General features: G+C 49.2%; 2 long non-coding RNA genes across 6 annotated transcripts in view; one reads left to right on the plus strand and one right to left on the minus strand.

Moving 5' to 3' along the window:
- Positions 1–19,071, minus strand: part of LOC140698125 (uncharacterized) — a 67,126-nt gene that overhangs the window by 11,829 nt on the left and 36,226 nt on the right. For 3 of the 5 annotated variants that reach the window (XR_012075631.1, XR_012075633.1, XR_012075629.1), the window contains exons 2-4: positions 13,491–13,622; positions 4,241–4,409; positions 1,160–1,233 (exon numbers count right to left, since the gene is read on the minus strand). This is a non-coding gene — a long non-coding RNA (uncharacterized lncRNA). Of the gene's footprint in view, positions 1–152; positions 212–1,159; positions 1,234–4,240; positions 4,410–13,490; positions 13,623–19,071 lie in introns of those variants that run through there. The other 2 variants (XR_012075632.1, XR_012075630.1) reach the window with 2 other exon arrangements.
- Positions 7,417–17,899, plus strand: LOC140698126 (uncharacterized). Its single transcript, XR_012075635.1, has 3 exons — positions 7,417–7,538; positions 17,360–17,502; positions 17,792–17,899. It is a non-coding gene; the product is annotated as an uncharacterized lncRNA (long non-coding RNA).

Raw genomic sequence — 19,071 nt, forward strand, 5'->3', positions numbered from 1 at the left:
GATCTGTAGAGCCTGATGGAGGGTGGCCCTGCTTGAGCTGGGGAGGAGGAGCAGGGAATTGGGAAGAGAAATGAACTCCCCTGAGAGCCTCCTCCCCACCCTCCCAGCCATCCCAGTGCGGAGTGTGCCTTCCCCCTAGAATAAAAGCTCACTCAGGTAAGGGCACTGCCAATCCTGTTCAGCATTCAGTCCCCAGAGCCAGGAACAGTATCTGGAACATAGCAGGTGCTCAATAAATGTTTCCGTAATGGATGAAAGAATCCTCACTCCTGCAGCCCAAGTTGTTTTCCTAAAAGTTATCTCTGAATGTCTCAGTCTCCCGATCTCCAACTTCCCATGGCTCCTGTACAGAGTGGAGGCTGGATGCCTTCGTGCAGTGCGCGAGGCTTTTAGCATTCTGAGCTGTGAGGTACCAGCCTTATCTCATCTCATCTCCCCCTCCAGCCTTCACCAATGCCCAACAGTGCCCTGGGCTTTCTCACCCACGTGACATTTTATTTTTTTCACAAAGTTTTCAGCTTCTGCACAATGCTAGAAGTTCACATTCTCCCAGGCACAGCAGATGCCAGGCAGAGGTGGGGTGGTATTCATGGGAAAAAGACACAAGCCTCCAAACTTTGCTCTATACCACTCGACTCAACACCATCTAGCGGGATGGTGGGAGGGGAGGAGGCAGGGGGTGTGGCTGGCTTCTCAGCCTAAGGACCAGCTGCCAGAGTCTAACCCGTGCTGAGATCCATGGATGGAGTAGAGGAAGGGAGGCAGCCAGTGGCCAGGGTGCTGCTGGAAACCAGCTTCACAGCAGCCTCCCAGGACTGGCCCTCTCGCCCTCTGCCAGCGCCTCTGCGCAGGCTCTGTGATGGGCATCAGGGTAGGGACAGCGGATGGCCCCCGGGCTAAAACAGGACCTTAAGGGGAGGGCCCACCTTTGTCTAGGTGGGAGCCCCTAGCAGGAGGCCAGGTCCTGGGGGCCTCAGTAAAGACAGTGAGAGGCTAATAAGGGCAGCGGGGCTTAGCTGTCAAGAACGCAGGCTCTGGAGCGAGTCACACTCAACTTCAAACCTGCACTGCACCATCCTCCGTGATCTTGAATAGGCTCCTCAACCTGTCTATGCCTCAGTTTCCCCATCTGTAAAATGAAAGTGGCAGTTGTACCCACCTGACTGAGCTGATGTGAAGATTCAAGTAGACAACGCGAGGAAAGGCATCTATTGAACACAGGTATCTGTTTAGCTGGACACACATAGTTATTGCCTATTGTCATTAATGTTGATTTTCATGTTTGATGTAATCACAATAAGTATTTGCGTAGCACTTTTGAGCTAACAAGGAAGATGAACACCCATTGCTAAGTTAGGGAGTTGGGCAGGCTGGTGTCATCCTCCCCACGTTATGCAGGGAGGGGATGTGGGGGAGGGGAGCTAACATTCTTGAGCATCAACACCAGGCAGACAATAGATATACATCATCTTTTAATCCTCTTAGCCACACTGGCTGGGTGATAGAAAGGTGCCCATTTTGCAGATATGAAAACTGCGGCTCAGGAATGGGTGGGATTTGCCTCTACTCAGGAAGTGGCAGAGTTGGGCTAGGACCCCAGATCTGTCTGACTCAAGCTGGTGACTATGCCAAGAGTGCTAGAGGCAAGAGGGGGGGTCTGAGGAAAAGGAAGGTCCGCCTTGCATTTGTGCCTGGAGAAGTGGGCTCTCCAAGCTCCTGGCCCTGCCCCTGCCCCACCTTGCCCTTTCTCCAGTAAGTGGGGCTGGCAACAAAGGTGGGGAGACCACTGTGGGCTGCAGGTGGGGCAGGGGGCTGGTCAGTAGGGCTGGTCTTGGCCCCTCCTTCCTCCTGGGATGTTGAGAGGCCAGACTTTGGCAGGTCTTCTGTGCCCCAGAGCCTCCTCCCCAGACACCAAGAGGGCACTTGATCCCAATTACAGAAAGTGGCTGGGTCAGCCGTCACCTCGAATGATCCAAACGCCTCAGATGGAGGCTGATTAATACCCACACAGCACTTGCCCAGTCTCGGCCTTGAATTGGGGAGCTAAGGCCCTCCTGGGCCTTAGCCTTGTGCCTGGATGGGAATAGTCACCTTTCGTCAGCCTTGGCACTGCAGAGGGGTCATTGAAGGGGATGAAGGGCTCTGCGCCTGTGAGCAGAGCATAAAGGTCATGCCCTAGGTCTGTGGACGTGTCCATGACCTTGCATCAGGGTACTGGAGCCTGTCCTCTGTTCCCCACCAGCTGGGCTAGCTCCCAAGCCTCGGCCTTCTCAAACTCCCCCATGGCAGCTGGACCACAGCTGGCAGGGGAAAGGGACCCTTAAGTTCAGTAAAGATGGGGCTGACAGTTCCTGTGATGGGGAGTGTGTTCCCCATCCTTTTGTCTCATCATCCATAGCTTCCAGATGAGCTTTGCAGGTGGGCAGCACTGCTGGGTTTACATGGAGTGAGAAGGTTCTGAGGACAAAGAAGAGAGCAGCCTGTGTGTGCAAGGCCAGGGACAGGGAGGGCTGAGTCATCCAGGGAGGCCCCGGGGAGGCTGAGCTCCCACACGCCCTGAGCCACACATGTCAGTTGGCCGTGGCAGGGTCCTGGGGCCCCCCGCGTGCTTTCTTATCCACCTTTCCCCTGACCCTCAGCCGGGCCTGGGAGAATAATCCCCATTTGATAGATGAGAAAACTGAGGCTCAGGGAGAGAAAGCAACTTGTCCAAAACTTGGGACATGGGGAGCTGGAGGTAGAATGGCTCCTGGACCATGAGGCTGTCCAAGCCCAGGTCCTGAGATGGTCCCTGGGTCACTGGCCTGGTCTCTTGGCTTCGGCACACACCTGATTGTGCCCTTTGCTCCCAGCCCTTATGCCCTTGCCCACCTTTGGCTCCAAGGTCACAGCTGATGCTCACACTCTCTTCAGCCTCAGGCCACAAGGTGTACCAGTTTCATGAATGGGTGCTACATTGGGGTTGGTTGTTAGGGTACTGACAAGAAAATGTGGGTGGAGTCATTTGGGGAGTGAGCACGCAGTGGGAGGGCAACACCAGGACCCCTCACTAGCTCATGCCGTGCTCTGGGCTAATTAGCACAGGTGCACCTTCGTCAGGGCAGATGCAGCTCCTGCACCAGGTACTTGGCTGGGAGAATGAAGTAGAAGCTGAAGTTCTTCTCCTCAGCTTTGTTAGGGATGCTCTGGTACAGTGAACAACCTGCACAACCGTGCACTGTGGTCCTGAGGACCACGATGCCCCAGAGCAGGGAAAGCTGACCCTTCTCACCCAACCTATTCCTAGATTCCTACTATCTCCACTATCCTTAGATCTGAGCCTGTCAAGGGTCCTTGGGCCACCATCCTTGAAGCAGACAGGTTTTCTGGAATTGGAGAGGCTGGAGGGGTTGAATAAAATCACTTCAACCCTCCTCAAGGCAGAGTCACGGACACTGAGTCCCTGAGACAGTCATGATCTGACCATGGCCATCCAGGGCTTCTGCCCTGTAGCATCACCCACCAAATGCAGGCCCAGCCTTGCCCCTGCTCCTTCCCAAGGAAAACTGGAATTAAGGACTAACAGGAGGGGCTCTTTCCCTCCCTGCTCTGCAAAGTCAGGTTTTGATTATGGTTTATTGCAAGGCTGCATTCCATTCAGAGCTTTTCAGAGAATGAGTCCAACTCTTTGGCTTTGCCTGGCCCTAAAAATAGGCTCCAGCTGAGGGGTTCCTTATCCCTTCCTCTCACATGGAGGAAGGAGCACTGCCTGCCTTTCGTGAACTTGGGCAAGTTCCCCAGGCTCTGGGAGCCCCAGTTGGTAGAGCTGTAGGATGGAGCCTGTGAGGGACCATCCTTCTCTGGGTAAGATGAGACCATGGAGGAAGGCAAGCACGGATGCCTTCAGCATAGAAGGTACCATAGCAGGTGGGACAGGGTCAGGTAGTGACACGGGAGTGACTTTAACCTCTAAGGTGGTTTATCAATTTGTCCCAATATTTTAATCATCTTAAGAAGATGAAATTGGCCCAAGCACCATGGATTTACCAAAACATTTTTGAATCTTGCTCTCCCCGAGGACAACCTCCGAGATTTGGAAAATATGAACACAAATAGGCAGAGGTTCCAGACAGAGGCCACAGCAGAAGCAGGGCACTCAGATGATAATATTTTATCAGCTAAGGAGTAATGATAAGGAGAATATGGGTTTCTTTCTCTTTTTTTTTTCTATCTCATTAAAGAAATTAGATGTTTTCCTTACCTGCCATTCTCTTAATTCTCCGAGGTAGAGTCTTCACTAGGAGGGGTTTGGAGACGCTTGATCAGTACCTGCAGTGAACCTTGTTTTTCCCATCTGTGAAATGGGGCTCTCTAGGCTCTGCCGATTTACAAACTCTGGGTGAGAAATGCTTTGGAAACGGTCACGTGCTCTAAAGACGAAAAGAAAGGGAACATCGGTGGGTCTCAATTGAGTGTCCACCCGGCTGAAATTTTGATTAAATTTTAATGACACCAGGAACACATGACTCTATGCAGATATACACATTACAGATTAAAGTTCCTTTGACCACTGTCTCCCTGTCCTGGTCCTCTACTCCATTCCCCGGAGACAATCCCTGGTATGACACTGTAGTGAATTCTTCTAGACATGTTTCTGTGTGTCTACATACCTGTGTATATACTTGTGCAAATATATGGTGGCGTTTTGTTTTGATTTGCTATAAATCGGCTCAAAGCATCATGCTTCTTTCTGCCCACTGACATGCCTTCCCGACTGTCCCTGGTGAGACTACATAGACCTACATTATCCTTTTTCATGGCTGCACAGAGTTCCATGGCATGGGCACGCTGTGGTCTAATCAGATACTCCCCACCTGATGGACATATAGGTTGTTTCCAGTTTTTCAACTGTCATAAGTCAAGTTGTTGTAACTTCTCTGCACACACTTCTTTGGACACAGTGATGTTTTTTTCTGGGGGTCGCCATGAAGAGGTGTAATTTCTGGGTCATAGGATCTATGTACATTTGAAATTTCAGTAGCCACTGCCAAACTACTCTCCAAAGTAGCTATGCCCACTCCTGCTCCTCCTGGTAGTGGCTGATGGCAGGGGTTTAACCCCATCCTCCCGAGATCCTGATGTCAGTACTCCACGGAGACCTGACAAGAGGAGCCCAGCTGTGCCCAGCCTGGTGCCATACCCACCCCGCAGAGTGAGGCGTCTTCAGGGGCGAGGTCAAGGATCAAAGGGAGCTGCCTACTCAGAGCCAGCACTCACATTTCTAGATGATGCTCTAGGTGCCTGGAACTTGTAACTTCTTGCCCAAATGGTCCTTCCAGGGCCTGTGTGGGTCTCTCCTGTGAGTCTATCTCTCCAAAGGTGAGCTACACACCTGGTGTGTGCACCCCTGGGCCTGAGGGGATGGCAGTGTGTGGACAGAGCTGGAGGGATGGCCTGGGGAGTGAGAAGCTCCTGATACACATCCAGGGCAGAGAGCCACAGAGTTGTGGGAGGAATGTTAAAAGCGGGGGCTTCTTGACTTTGGCTCCACAAATGTTCTGGGTGGTTGTGGTGTTGTCTACCTTTGAAATCCGGGTCCAACATTTTCTAGCACATTTACTTCTCTCAACTCTGTGTGTGTGTGTGTGTGTGTGTGTGTGTGTGTGTGTGTGTGCGCGCGCACGTGTGCTGGGGCTTGGTTTTTCCTCTTTATACAGAGGTTAGGAAATATGCCTTGAAACTGACCAGCAAGTGACAGGAGCCCAGACCCATCTGACTCCAAAGACCCACTTGGTCCTCACCTCCAGGTCGGGTTCATCACCATTCTTCCCCTCTACCCTAATTTCCAACCAATTTGATTGTCCCCCTAGAAAGGGCTCCTCTTCTCCCCATCTCCAGGAAGGCGGAGCCCCACGTCTGGGGTGGGGGCTGCCTCCTGGGACTCATTTCCAGCCAACTCGGAGCACATCAAAGGGGCTCCTTCTCAGGAAGCACGCTTTTCATGGAAATTAAACACACTGAGCAGGTGTCTCTCCTTCCCTGCCCCTCTCAGGAGAGAGGGGCAGCGGCTGCAAGGGAACTGAAATAAACGGTGCAAATAAACCTCGGCGCCCGTTAGCGACAGCTCCCAGAATTTAAAGGGACACGTAATCACTCCTAATACACATCCAGGGCAGAGAGCCAGATGTCGCTGATGGCAAAGAGCATCGTTGGCAGGGAGAGGCGCGCACAGCCCGCCTGGCTCCGCTGACAGAGTTAGGGCCTGCTTCCTGAACCATCTCCAGAAACACGTGGTCCTCTTCCTCCTCTTCCTGACTCACCATCACGGGGAGGGGCCTCTTTCTCTGGAAGGCTTGGTCATGCCCCTCACTCAGTGCAGGGACGCTTCCGCAGCTCAGCTCATGGGATCCTCCCAACAACCCCATGCAGGAGGAAATATTATCCCCATTGCACAGGTGAAGAAACTGAGGCTCAGAAAGGGCAACACTTGCACATTTATGACAAAATGCAAATGCAGGCCTCCCTGACTCCAAAGCCAAGGAGGGCAACCTCCTGGAATGCCCTTTGCCCCAAAGCACAACGTCCTGAGGGGCTGAGCTCACGGGCAGAGGGGCTGTTGAGAACCAAAACATCCCACACTCACCCAGAGCAGCCCTCCACACCAGCAGGACTTGCCTGAGGATGGGGGTCCACCTACATTCAAGCCCCTGGATCCCATTCCTCCTGCCACCTAGTGATCCTTGGACAAACAAGACAGGAAGCCCTGAAGAATCCTACTCACTTGTGCCCAGTGAGGGACACAGCTGTTAGCTCCGCCCTGTGACTTACGGAGCTTCGGCTCCTCGACATCTTCCCATCTTCCCGGTGGGCCTCTGAGGTGCCACCGGTGCTGAGTCATGCTGCTGGGTTAAGCATTGCCCTTTGCAGCTCCTCTTTGAAAAGGCAATGAGTCTGGAGACACATTTACTCTCTGCCACCTTGGAGTGACTTAATTTGCATTGACAGAAGCCTCAGGGCAGCACGGAAGCTCCTGGGCCCCTAGTACAAATGAGAATGTGTGCTAAGAGGAAGGAAAACAGGCCTTCTCTGCATTACTGGGGGCTCCCAAGCCCTCGTGGGGACCCAGGGCTGGATTGGCTCTAGAGCAATTAGACCACAATGAAAACCAGCCAGACTTGTGATGAAGCCTGTTTTATGCAGACATTAGAGACCAGGGGCTCAAGCGGGACTCACAATAGATCTGGAAGGACAGGAGGCAACTCAGAGAGATTAGACTCAGAGTAGGGGAGTGGCTCACTCAAAAACACACAGCACAGACGGCGCTGAATCAGAACATCTTCGCAGGCACAGCTGTAGCCCCGCGCATGCCCAGAGCTGCCCCTGCTTCTGGCCAGCTACGGGGCCTCAGAGAGGTCAAGAATGGGGAGGGGTGTCAGTTCCAGTTCCTAGCAGCAGGCTCTGCTTCTTAGGGACTGTCAAGGACAACAATATCCCCATCTTGCCACTGGGACAAAGGAGGCTCAGAGAAGTGACAAGATCCCACACTGGCAGGAGCCGAGGTAGATTTTGAACCCGGGTCCCTCTGTGCCTCTAAAAGTCATGCTCCTGAGATTCTTCTCTGGTCAAGAGGCCTCAGGCCACAGCGGCACTCCCTCCCTTCCCCGGGCACAGCACCCACTCTGGGCCCCTTTGAAAGCGGCTATAAGTGGCTCCTGTTGGCGTGTGGGACTGTCTGGGTGGGTAAGTAAGTGGCTTTGGTGACGAACGGGATGTCAGCCCTTCCCCCGTGCTATGTTTAGAAAGGTGTCAGCCCCAAAACGGCCCGGCTCGGAGGTCACCCAGGAGGTAATCATGAGTGTCTCTAAAACCCCATCTCTGACCTTTCTGCACTCAGACACCGGGGCCTCCAGCGTCTCAAGGCGGGATGGGATTTGGGCAGGGCTCGTGGGCGTGGTGGGGAGCGGGGAGCATCCACCAGGCAGAGCGCAAAGGCTGGGAAACAGGGCTGTCATCTCCCATTCCTCCTTAGAATGCTAGTGAACACCTAGGAGATAACGCTTGTGTAAGGGCGCTGGTCGTTCCATGCGTGTTTACACATAGCACACACACCTGCACACACCTACAACACACTCACGTGCACACACATTCACAGAGTGCGGAAGGACATTTCAAGTATGGTCTACATAGCCCTTAGCATTTCAAATGTTGAATTACAGTGTTTCATTTGTGTTGTCTTAAGTATTTAAAAAGCTATAATATTTACATGAACTTATTACATGAATATGAACTTATTTACAAAACAGAGACAGACTCACAGACATAGAAAACAAACTTATGGTTACCTAGAGGCAATGGAGTGGGAAGGGATAAATTTGGAGTTCAGGGTTTGCAGATACTAACAACTATATATAAAACAGATAAACAACAAGGTCCTACTGTTGAGCACAGGGAACTATATTCAACATCTTGTAATAGCCTATAATGAAAAAACATGAAAAGGAATATATATATGTGTGTGTATATATATACATATATATAATATATATATATATATATGAATCACTATGCTGTACACCAGAAATTACCACAACATAGTAAATCGACTATACTTCAATAAAAAAATTAAGTGAAAAAATAAAAATAAAAATAAAATAATAAAAAAAGATAACTCTGCCCACCCACCCCCAGTTATACTATAGCTGGAGAAATATATACATATGGATCATAAAAATATATATTCAATATATGTTTAATAAAGTGTGATATATCTGATATTTATTGTCATATATATGTTTATGGCAATAAAAAGGCTATGATAAAAACAATATTGTAGAAAATTAAAAATATCAAAACGCATGTCAAGGTATGTTCCCCAGTTGAAATTGGCTGGAGATCATTGCTGCATACTACATGCTGCCAATTTAACTTTCTGGCCGAGAGGGTGGAGAACACCTTGGAATAAAACTCTGCGCATGCCTTTGTTAAATTGAAGTATATCCTGAGATTGCAAGTTGAATTGTTAATACAAAAGTAAAACTGTTACTGTTTGAAACTATTTTTTGGTGTGAGTCAGGACCCTCTTCATAATGTGTGCAAGAAATAAAATACTGAAACACACCACATACTGAGGCTGGCAAGACCCTGAGTGAGGCATTTGTAACTCCTGGTTTCAATTTTGACATTTATCCAGCGGTGACCTTCAAAAGATTGCCAACTGGTGCCTCACTGGAAATATCAAATTAAATGGACAATGGCCTTCTTGCTGGAGCAGGGTCCCAGGGTCCCTGTGCTGTGCTAGGCATGAAGAGTTGAGATGCTGGCGGGTAGGGGTTTGGGTTCAGAGGGAAGGGCTAGGGTTTAGGATGAAGCGGGCACTCAGGTCCAGTTAGCAACTGGTATGGAAGTATTTCAGTATTTTCACAACCACTAAGCTGTATCAGCCCCTACAAGGTAAATATCAGGCCTATATTCACCCATGTGGCTGCTCTGGTCTTAGGATGACCTTCATTTCTCATTGACAGTCCCTGCCTTTTAATTAGAGTGTTTAGCCCATAAATATTTTTTCTTTTTTTTTGAAGTTGCTCAGAATTAAATTCTTTTATTTATTTATTTATTTATCGAGGTATAACTGATGTATAATATTATATAAGTTTCAGTTTTCCAACACAGTGATTCACAATTTTTAAAGGTCATATTCCATTTATAGTTAGTATAAAATATTGGCTATGTTCCCTGTGTTGTACAATACATCCTTGTTGGTTATTTACTTTATGTGTAATAATTTGTACCTCTTCATGCTCTAGGCCTATCTTGTCCCTCCCCACTGCTCTCTCCCCACTGGCAACCACTGTTCAATGTTCTCTATATCTGTGAGTCTGTTTCTTTTTTGTTATATTCACTAGTTGGTTTTATTTTTTAGATTCCACAAATAAGTGATATCGTATAGTATTTGTCTTTCTCTGTCTGACTTATTTCACTTAGCATAATACCCTGTATGTTGTGACAAATGGCAAAATTTCACTTTTTGTGGCTGAGTAGTATTCCATTGCATTTATATATGATATATACATATGTATGATATATATATATCTCACTATGTTTATCACATCTTCTTTATCCAGACATCTGTTGATGGCCACTTAGGTTGCATCCACATCTTGGTGTTGTCAATAGTGCTACTTTGAACCCTGGAGTGCTGTATCTTTTAAAATTAGTGTTATAGTTATTGTTTTCTGATATATGCCCAGGAATGGAATTGTTGGGTCCCATGGTAGTTCTAGTTTTACTTTTCTGAGAAACCTCCAGACTGTTTTCCACAGTGGCTGCACTAATTTACCTTCCCACTAGAGGTGTACAAGGATTCCCGTTTCTCCACACCCTTGCCAATGTTTGTTATTTGTGTTCTTTTTGATAATAGTTATTCTGACAGGTGTGAGATGATATCTCATTGTGGTTTTAATTTGCATTTCTCTGATAATTAACAATGTTGAGCACCTTTTCATGTGCCTGTTGGCACATTTCCTCTTTGGAAAAATGTCTATTCAGGTCTTCTGTCCATTTTTAATTGGGTTGTCTTTTTTCATATTGAGTTGTGTGAACTGTTTATATATTTTGGATATTAACCTCTTAGTGGGTAGACCATAAACATTTAGTGAGAGCATGGATATGGCTGGATTTAGGTCCATCACTTTATTATTTTTCTGTTATTATTTTTTATTCTGTTATTATTTATTCTTTTTATTATTTGTTCATGTTAGCCCTAGGAGTTGAGGCAGGCAGACAGCATAGCTATTTGACAGATAAGGAAACTGAGGTTCCTGATGAGAATCAACATCCCTGAAGAGGCTGAAACCCAGATCTCCTGGTTCCAGTCCATGGCCCTTCCTCGAGATCACTGGGCAGAATAGAGGGGCTTAGGTTATCTCTTGTTAGTGAGGGCGATGCCAGGAGACATGCCTAGACCTGGTCTATCCAAGCAAGAAGGGACTCTATGCCATCCTTCAAACTCTGCCTTCATATTTCTTTGCTGTGTGTGATGGGACAGGCCATTTCACCTCCCTGGGTGTTGTCACCTCCCCTGAAGAAGAAGGGACTGATTTGTAGGGTTTCTAATATTTTATGCCTAGTTTTATCAGCCTTACTAGACTGCATCCTTCTGGATGTCTGTGTCTCATTCATTCATCCCTTCATCCAACAAACATTTCTTGATCACCTAGCACCTGGTGGGCACCACCCCACAAGCCAGGATATAGGGCTGAGTGGTCACAGTCCTACCTCTCCACTCAGGTCGGATTGACGTGGTGAGCAGTCATGTTAAAGCATGGGCTCTGGGTTCAGATCATGGCTCTGGCTGTCTCTCAGAGACACCTTTTTAGAGATTACAGTCTCCTGGGAGTGAGGGACATGAGAACAGGTGTTTACAATCCCATGTGATGAGTACTATGACCAGGTGATTTAGGGAACTGTGTTGTCAACAAGAAGGGATGCCTAACCCAGACTTTGGGCTATTTGGGAGTATGTGTGGGTGATCACAGAAGACTTCTGGGATACAGTGACACTAGTTGAATAGTAATAATATTTAACTTTGAACATCTCCCATTAGGATGAACAACCATCCTGATTTGCATGGGACTGAGGAGTTTCCTAGGATGTGGGACTTTCAATGCCAAAACCCGGAAAGTGCCACGAGTCAGACACTGTTCTAAGCATGTTCCATATATTAACCTCTTCGATCCTTACAATAACTCTATTAATGGGTATTATGATTATCTCCATTTTATAGCTGAGGAATCCAAGGCACAAGGTTTGCATAACTTGGCTGGAATGTGTGGTTGGACATAGCCAGAGCCACGATGTGAACCCAGAACTGGTGCTTTGAACAGGACGGCACATGGAGTCAGTACTGCCTGAGCGAAGAGGCAGGAGAGACCGGCGTTAAGTGCTTAGGCACTAGTGAGTTACTGCTTCTCTCTCATCTTCCTCATCCATAACATGAGGATGCTCACCATACCTAACTTACAAACAGTCAAGCACACTGAGGGAGCGGAAGTGTGTTGTGTGTTTAGCCAGGGATTGACTCACTGGACGTGGTTATGAATGTCCACTTTTGTCATTGTTATAGGGAAGGGAACAGGAGAGTCTGAGGAAGAGGGAACAGCCTGGATGGAGGCTCAGAAGTAAGAGATCAGGAACCAGCGGAGTTCATTTGTCAGAGCACAGAGGGCTGGGGAGACAGAGACAAGAGCTGGGGTCAGATACGGCTTTGATTTTCCAAATCTGGTTTGGCAAAGCCTTGGGTGCAAAAGTTAAGATTCAGTAATTAAGATCAATAATATTTTCATATAATACTTTTAAAAGTCAATATTAAGTCCAAAAAATCCATGATAGACAGAATATCAATATTTTTAAGACAGGCTCTGACCCTGCTCTTGAACAATGTGGCCTCACTTTCTTCACCTGAGTCCCCGCCCTATCAGATCCTGCTTCTATTTACCATTTTGGTATTCTGTTCATTGTGGAATTTGAGGGGGTACTTAATTTGGAGTTTTTTTTTTTTTAAAATAGCGCCTTAAAATATTTACTTTGATCACTGAGTATTTTGGCGCACCCTTAAATTTGGCAGCCGAGGGGAGTGCCTCCTGTGTTTCACTTTCGTCCCGGCCCTGGACATGCCTGGTTTATGCCTGTTGTCCTGGAAAAACTGTTACAAGCGCCCCTTTTCACTTTTAGGAGTGTCCCGTCTGGGTGATAAATTATACGGCCCCCGCACAGCACTCAGATGGACCCGTGGCCAGGGCAGTAACTATTGCCAACCCCACGGGTGAGACCTGGGCATCCCTTTCTTTTCAGGCATCGGAACCCCAGCTTGCAGGTCTCTCTCCTGCCCCCTTGTGCCCTCAGCCACCCTCCCCCAGCTCCCGCCCTGGCTTGGGGGGTGCTGGGGGAGAGGCGATCTCAGACACGGCCTTGCTATTTCAGGGCAGACGATGGCTTCCTTCTCCAGCCCAAATGAAACCTTTCCTTTCCCAAATTCCTCAGCCCTCTCATTAGCGGTTGTGTTTGTGGATAATAGCTATAATGAGGAGGCAATAAAAAAAAAAAACCCAGAATGTGCGGCCCAGCCTCTCCTTACCCCTTCCACGGGGAGTGCCTGCCAGCTCCGGCTGAGGTCTTAATGACTCCGAGGTGGACCCAGGGGCCGGGAGTGGGCATTTGTATTACAGCTGGATTATTTAATCCCCATTAGTTAAAAATGCCGGGCCACAGGCCAGGAGCCCAGGAAAATAAGTGGTGACAGGTGAGAGAAAAATAGCCTCCCGGCGGCCTCTGCAGCCACTTCAAAGGCCGCGGCCCTGCCGGGTAATTGAGGCCTAATGGACACCGTGTCCGGGAAATAGCCTGGCCAGAGACGCCCCGGCACGCAGGGAAGAAGACGGGCAGGGGAGCAGGGAAAGGCTGGCCAGGCCAGGCCCAGGATGGCCCCTGTAATTAGGCCAGGACGGAGCACATACCTTTTCCGTCAGGCGCTGTGTGGAGTTACGACTTCCATTTTGGGAGGAGGGAGGAGGGCCTTGGACCAGAGGCAAGACAGGCCCTGGAAGAGCTGGTCTCTCCACTGCACTGGCCTCTGCCAGGATCTGGTTCTTAGAGAGAGAAAGCAGTTGTGTGAGTGTGTGTGTCTGCACACGTGTGTTTATGTGTGTATTTGTCAGTTTGTGTATATGTTTGCATGCGTGTGTGTGTTGGGGGGTCCCTCCCGTTCTCTCTCTTCCTTCCACATTTGGAGTCTCACTTGAGGAAGGTACTACAGCCCCCCCTGCATCCATTTGGACCCTTAAAACAGTCCTCCCCTCCAGCTAGAAGTCTTATTGAATTTCTAGAACTCCAGCTGAGGGCTGGAGGCTGGGCCAACTGTTTAGACAGTGTCTCCAATCAGCAGGGCGCAGGGAAGGGGCTCCCCACCCTGCAAGGGCCACGGGCAGGTCCCGGCCCCATGGACTCTCCTGGCAGAATCCATTTAAGGCTGCCCCAGCGCTCAGACTCCCACAGAGAGGGCTCGGGGATCGGGTTGCCCAGGTTGGAGAAGCAGGAAAGCAAAATGCAGCCTTTTCCTTACTGCAGTCGTTGGAAGACCTCCTTCGCTTGTGTTCCCCCACGTCCACAGACTAATTTGACCATCCCTTGTTACAATATTTATTTTTAAATCAACTCACTTGTAAACTTAAATTTACTTGAAAAAGAAACCTTGGACACCTCCCCACTGGGAAACGGAAAAATCAAGATCATTTGGCATAAAGAGCATTAAATGATAAAAAGGAGCACAGGGAACACGGCAGTTTTCCATTCCAGCTAGCTGCTGTGGCCCTTCAAGGTCCAAGTTCAAGGTGAGGCTCTCTCTTTGTTGAGAAAGAAGATAAACAAGTATTAGGGAAGTGTGAAGACATTCTACTACCAAGGACTTGGCAAAGGTCATTCAGCTCATTCATTAAGTGGTGGAGCTGGGATTTGAACCCAGCAGGCTCTGGGCTCTGAACCGCTGGACAGAGGAGCCTTTCCTCCGATGTGGCTGTGTCGTGCATGGGTGGCTGTGAGGGTGTGCGCGTGGGTGTCAGGGCCCGGATGAGTCAGATGGAGGTGTCTGCAGCCTGGGCTACCACCAGGCAGCTCAGACCGAGAGGAGTTTATTTTGCAAAACCCAACCCTGCTCATTTCAATCTGTTAACATGAAAGCTGCCTCTAATTCCATCTACAAATACCACATTCTCCGAACTACAATTGGCAGAGGTGGCCAGAATTGCCCCATTTCACATTCCTTCTAGTCACCGAGTGAAGCGGCCAGAGCGTGGCCGTAATTCAGAATTCAGGACTCGGGTTTCATGAGACAACATCAGAAATGCCTGTGTAACCACCCGACTCCTCCATGGCACGGGGAGGGGGCAAGGATGCAACCCAAGCTGCGGGCTGTTGCCCGGTTCCTGCCCGAGACGGGGGCCAGGCTGGCTGCCCTCCGATGCCCAGACAAGCGTGGGCTCTGTCGGAGCTTGGGCTCAGGGCCGGCTGCCCACACGGGCCGCCACAAGGACGGGGAGCTTGGTTTATAAATAAGCACCCAGCGGCCTCTCACCTCCCCACTGGGATCAGGCATTTCTGTGGCCAAGGGACAGGAACCCATCTGGCTGAATGCTGCCATTGACGGTGGCCAGAACTGCCCGTGTGCTGGGGGAGGGGCTGGCAGGGCCACTGTGGGCTCTGTGCGCACAGGCTTGGGGCCCCACCGGGCACTGTGGCTCAGTAGGCCCCTGAAGGACCAGGATGGAGGCTGTAGCACCTGGGAGTTTGGCACCTCCATTAATTCCCCGGGTATCTCTTGGACCATCACAGCTTTGCTTCTAAGAGTCCCGAGGGCTGTTGTCCTGAAGCCCAGCTCCAATCTTAGAACTTTTGAAGCCCATCAGTACCCTCTTCCCCACACTATCGAGTCTTAGGAAATTCCAGATCCTGGTTGTTAAGGACTCTTCCAGTCTAGCTCCGATCTTGACCGGGTAGGTACATTGATTCTAAGGCGCCGCTCCCAGACTCCCTGTGCTGGGCAGCTGTGCCTGTCCCCAGCTGCTGTGAGTGTTGGATGCTAACGGCTCACAGCTGCTACTTTCTGCAGAGGTTGCCCTCTGCCTCAATGCCAGGGAAGGCAACCTCTCCTCCACCCCATAAATCAACTATAGGACTCTCTGTCTTATTTCTGCTTCTAGGGTGCCCAGCCTAAGACAGCAGATAAGGAGATCATTAGATACGTAGGTAGGTAGGTAGATACATAGATAGAAAGAAAGAAAATCCAGAGGAGCAGAAATGGGTAATTTAGAAGTTTGCTAATAATTTTTCTTCAGATTGAACAGATTTTTGGCTTTAAATTTAGTATAGGAAACATTTCTTGAGCATACATTCATTAGCTGGGCTACACATAGTGAAAATCATCCATCATATATTTACATACACAATGTCATATATAGGCATATACATTCACACACACAGTCACACACCAAGTACATTTCCACATACATAGGTTCATGCCACCTGTCCGTTTATATGTAAAGCTGAGCACACACTCCCATGCCAGATATTCGGAGATTCTGATACTTGAATATATTTGTTTGTGCCCTATATGCATTCATACACAAACATAGCTTATGTACTTTTAAACACACACAGAATCACATGGCGTGTATGCACACACATGGTCGTGCCCTGTGTTTATCTATCCACAGATGTCCTCCACATATATGGACCTATCCAAAGTCATACGTCATGTTTATGTACACCACGGTGTGTCTATGCTCTGAATCCTGGGAAAGCAGTAGCTTATTTCCTTAAAAAGAAACATACAGCTGATGAATTTTCCCCCTGAATTTCTCCCTTGTCAAATAGGAGGGAAAAGTTGTTGTGTTTGTGTATCAGGCCCATTAGCCTAGATAAACTGCTGGCCTCCTGTAATGATTAATGACAGAATAGTGCAGTTGTTGCAAAAATAAGTCATGCGGTGAGGAGAGAACTGAAGATTATATCTAACACCAGGGGATGGCTTATTAATCTCACTTCTGGAGGAATTCCTGAGTAAATCAGTCTCCTTTATTAATGATATTTCGCTCTGCTCTGTGAGACATCTTTTATCCAGCCAGAAGGGCAATTATCTATTTAGGCCAGGAAACAATATTAGTTACTGCTTTAGCTCCAGGGCCAGGAGAGGAGCCGAAGGGAGAGGAAGGAGAAAAAAATCAGAGCAGAGGGCTCCTGTCCCCAGACTGATGGATGCCAGGGTCCCTTCCACCTGCAGGCAGTTTCCTTCCCATGCCAAGAGGGTGTGTGTGGTGTGAATATATGGACATAAGTGTATGTCTGTGTGTGTGTGTGTGTGTGTGTGTGTGTGTGACTGGACCTGGGGGCAGTTATCCTGCTCTCCTGCTTGAACCCAACACTGACTCATTCATCCAAAAGCATCTGTGGGCACCTGCTATGTGGAAAACCTCTGCTAGGGCACTGAGGGGCCCCGGGAATGTAGAAGGCCCCTCTTTCTCTCTGTCCTGAAGTCGACTCTGCTTTGAAATTCTGTTTTCATCTCATCCTTCTTGGATTGCAGTTTGGGGAGAACAGGGGATGAGGTAGCAGGCCATGACAGCAAAAGGAGGTATTGTCTAGATTTCAGGCACCATTTTTCTCTGACGTGCTCATTGTCTGCCACGTGGCAGTTATTCCCCAGACCCAGCAGGAAGGCTGGGGGAACTGACTTAGCTGGTTACTGGAAAGGTAGCCAACTCACTGCCCCTCTCCAAGGATGTTTTAGTAAATGTGCTCATTTCTTGAATTAGTCCTTCTTTTCATTAAACAGGCATTTATGGAGCACTTACGGTATACAACAGGACCAGTGCTAGATTCCAGAGAATCAACCATGAGGGAGACGTGACTCTTGCCCATCAAGAGTGTATAGCTAATGGGACATTTGGCATGAAAACGAAATAACAACTCTACAAGGTAACAAAGGGTACGTGAGTTCTATGTGCCTAGTGCTGTGGTAGAACCAAAGTGTGTGTGTGTGTGTGTGTGTGTGTGTGTGTGTAGCAGATGGGAGAACTCACTGAGGGTGGGCTGTAGCAGAAAACACTTGGGTTTGACATTCTCAGCTGATTCCAATCCTGGCTTACTCACTGATCAGCCCGTTTGCCTGACCTTCAGTTTTCCCGTCTATAAAGTGGTGCTGACTATAGCAATTTCTTGTGAGATTTTACGCCGCAGCCTTGTTATCTTCATGGTTTTTTTCTAGAGGATCAAATATGCAGAGATGGTCAACAAAAGAAGCTTTGATAGATATAAATGATGCTGAGTCTCTGTCCTGAGAGGTGATCCAATAAAATAACAATTTCAATCGTCATTTTTGAGCACGGACTAAAATTTCGGCACTATTTGAAGTGGTTTGTGTGTGTCCTCTCTCTGGATGACTCCAATGCCGGAGAACTTGACAGATGAGGAATTATTCTGGATTGAGCACCCTTTGAATGGCTCAGACAGGGAACGTGCATGGTGGGAGAACCCCAGGGATCACCTAGGCCCTCAATTTGCAGGGCAGATTGCCAACCAGCAGCATCGGAAATGCTGCAGAAAGGCCGAATCTCGCCGCCCCATACCTGCGGAATCGGAATCCGCCTTTTGAGAAGCTCCACACGTTAAGGGTGAGAAGCACTGTTCTAGTCCATGCTCCTTTGCAGCCCAGGAATCCGTCCCCGGCCTCTTTTTACCTCTCCTGCCATGGGCACTTACTACCCTACCCGCATCCCGCATCCTGCTGGTTCTGTAGTCTTGTGTTGCAGGACCAGCGTAGGTGGGGAAGTCTTCCGGACTGAGGAGGGGTCTGAGCCAGGAGCATGTCAAGAGTGGGTCCTCAGCAGCACAGCATCTCCTCCTACAGCCTGGAGGGAACGAGATGGGGCCTGGGGTCCACCAAAGGGCATGGTTCTGGTACCAGTGAAGCTGGGTTTTCTTCTGACCATGTGCTAAGCACTGTCAGGCCCTCCCTTGCATCCGAGCCTATAACCTCCTTACCCCTGCCCGAGGAGGTGGGCGCTGCTTGTTCCCACTTTCCAAATGAGAAAACCGAGGCTCTCAGAGGTGCTTTGGCCTGTGGTAACTCGGTGGCAGAGCCTGCATTAGAAGCCAGGTCTGACTGTGACAGGCACTGGCCATCAGGCGGCATGGCCTGCATCCCCCGCCTCTCGCCCCGCTCCTCTTCCAATGCCCTGGATCAAACTGCGGAAAGCGGGGTCCTCCCTCTTCCCCCAGCCTCGGCCTTTCCTGGGCAGGGGTGGTGGCGAGGCCAACACAGACGCTCCCTCCCCTGGCAGGGGCTGCGGGGTGAGCCTGGCAGTGCTGCCGGTGGACTGCAGCCGACACCGAGGCCAGCCCCTCTCTGTCAGCATTTTTGCTGCCCCCAGCCCTCCCCACCGCAGTAATTAAGTAAGTCTCTGGAAGAGGAGCCTGTACAGTATGTCATAAAATCTCTCTGAACTACCTATATTTACCCCTGAAAGTGAATTCTTTATAAGACCC

Source organism: Vicugna pacos, chromosome 9 (genome assembly GCF_048564905.1).
Source record: "Vicugna pacos chromosome 9, VicPac4, whole genome shotgun sequence".
NCBI classification, from domain to species: Eukaryota; Metazoa; Chordata; class Mammalia; order Artiodactyla; family Camelidae; genus Vicugna; species Vicugna pacos.